General features: G+C 41.9%; 1 pseudogene; it reads left to right on the top strand.

The window, feature by feature from the left end:
- Nucleotides 1-350: 350 nt before the first annotated feature.
- LOC134897001 (5S ribosomal RNA) lies at nucleotides 351-469 on the top strand (annotated as a pseudogene).
- The last annotated feature ends 2,341 nt before the right edge of the window (nucleotides 470-2,810 follow it).

Raw genomic sequence — 2,810 nt, 5'->3', positions numbered from 1 at the left:
GTGATCCAATTAACAAAAGAGACGATTTCTCTTTGGATCATACACAAATATTGCGGCATGTTATCAGTATAACAGTGGTCTATATCTGCCTTATCCGTAGCATAAACCCATCCTCAAAGGTGCTGCACAGCACATAATGAAACATACAGGCATTTCCTGCGGGCCGAGAAATTATTGACCACATGATTTAAACCTACGTATACCTACAGATTTGGGATACATTCTGGTGCAATGATGGTTAAACATATATTGTCTCTTTAGAGATTACTCGGTTAACTTGGTAACAAGGTGCTTACCAATAACTCTCTACCATCTATATATCAGTGGTAGAAATTGCCATATCAATGCTGATCTACTACCATACCACACCGCGCATGCCCAATCTCGTCTGATCTTGGAAGCAATACGGTGTTGGGCCTGGTCAGTACTTAGGTGGTGGACCACTAAGGAATACCAGGTGTTGTAGGTTTTTTTGACGGCACTAATTTGGTTATAGTACCTACTCCATATATCCAAGTATTCTGGGCCTGCCAAATAAATGCCTTGTACTTTCATCAATATTTTCACAATTTAGCTTTACCAGGTGGCTCACATTGATTAGCCACTTAAGAGTGATTTAACACAATTGGTGTACCAATATTTTAATATAATACAATTAAAGGTTACATTTTAATTACTTTATTTTTCATATCATTGCTTATTACTCAAATCATTATTGTTTCCAAGTGGGAGTGCTCCCAACAAAGGTCTTTTTTTCTTTTTCTTTTTCTTTCTCCTTTACTACATATGCATTGGACCTATGGGAGCACCATCGACAATCACTGTTTATATCTACAAAAAATTATTTTACTGGTAGATGGTGATAAATTCCAGAATTCTTTTCTGACTGGTCGATTATCTTGGAAACCTCTTGCAATTATACTCTAAAATATAAACCACTCAGTCCTGTGCGGCATCCTTAAATCTAACTTCATACTGCCTACAGTCAGGCCTGGTAAGGACTTTCCAACTAGAAGATTATAAGAACTGTCTCACACTACCAGTGCCTGTGGCCCTTGCCACCCTGAAGTACTCAGGAATTGTATTTATCCTCTGTTGACTTTTATGTTTCCTTTTACTGCTGCTGTGTTACGGAGTTTGTCATAATAAACATCATTGACTTTTATCCTGGTTGTCGTGGTCACGCCTTCGGGCAGTTATTCTACATGTTACTTACATGTCTAGGGGTCTGATACAACCTCCCAGGTTCCGTTACATCTCAGCCCCTACAACTGAGGCTGCCTCCCGTCAGCTCAGGCCCTCAGTTGTGACATATACTATCCATCCATACCTGTGGTGCATTTCAGTTTTACACAGTTTGCTGACCACCAGTATATACTATATAGCAGTACGGTACAGAAGGCCACTGCTCTACCTACCTCTGTGTCATCAAGTATACTATCCATCCATACCTGTGGTGCATTTCAGTTTTGCACAGTTTGCTGACCACCAGTATATACTATATAGCAGTACGGTACAGAAGGCCACTGCTCTACCTACCTCTGTGTCGTCAAGTATACTATCCATCCATACCTGTGGTGCATTTCAGTTTTGCACAGTTTGCTGACCACCAGTATTTACTATATAGCAGTACGGTACAGTAGGCCACTGCTCTACCTACCTCGGTGTCGTCAAGTATACTATCCATCCATACCTGTGGTGCATTTCAGTTTTGCACAGTTTGCTTACCACCAGTATATACAATATAGCAGTACGGTACAGAAGGCAACTGCTCTACCTACCTCGGTGTCGTCAAGTATACTATCCATCCATACCTGTGGTGCATTTCAGTTTTGCACAGTTTGCTGACCACCAGTATATACTATATAGCAGTACGGTACAGAAGGCAACTGCTCTACCTACCTCTGTGTCGTCAAGTACACTATCAATCCATACCTGTGGTGCATTTCAGTTTTGCACAGTTAGCTGACCACCAGTATATACTATATAGCAGTACGGTACAGAAGGCCACTGCTCTACCTACCTCTGTGTCGTCAAGTATACTATCCATCCATACCTGTGGTGCATTTCAGTTTTGCACAGTTAGCTGACCACCAGTATATACTATATAGCAGTACGGTACAGAAGGCCACTGCTCTACCTACCTCGGTGTCGTCAAGTATACTATCCATCCATACCTGTGGTGCATTTCAGTTTTGCACAGTTTGCTGACCACCAGTATATACAATATAGCAGTACGGTACAGAAGGCAACTGCTCTACCTACCTCTGTGTCGTCAAGTACACTATCCATCCATACCTGTGGTGCATTTCAGTTTTGCACAGTTAGCTGACCACCAGTATATACTATATAGCAGTACGGTACAGAAGGCCACTGCTCTACCTACCTCTGTGTCGTCAAGTATACTATCCATCCATACCTGTGGTGCATTTCAGTTTTGCACAGTTTGCTGACCACCAGTATATAATATATAGCAGTACGGTACAGTAGGCCACTGCTCTACCTACCTCTGTGTCGTCAAGCATACTATCCATCCATACCTGTGGTGCATTTCAGTTTTGCACAGTGTGCTGACCACCAGTATTTACTATATAGCAGTACGGTACAGTAGGCCACTGCTCTACCTACCTCTGTTTCGTCAAGTATACTATCCATCCATACCTGTGGCGCATTTCAGTTTTACACAGTTTGCTGACCACCAGTATATACTATAAAGCAGTACAGTACAGAAGGCCACTGCTCTACCTACCTCTGTGTCGTCAAGTATACTATCCATCCATAACTGTGGTGCATTTTAGTTTTGCACAGTT

The sequence above is a fragment of the Pseudophryne corroboree genome, chromosome 3, assembly GCF_028390025.1.
Source record: "Pseudophryne corroboree isolate aPseCor3 chromosome 3, aPseCor3.hap2, whole genome shotgun sequence".
Taxonomy (NCBI): Eukaryota; Metazoa; Chordata; class Amphibia; order Anura; family Myobatrachidae; genus Pseudophryne; species Pseudophryne corroboree.
Note: the sequence above shows the minus strand (reverse complement) of the source record. Positions and strands in the feature narration are given on the sequence as shown.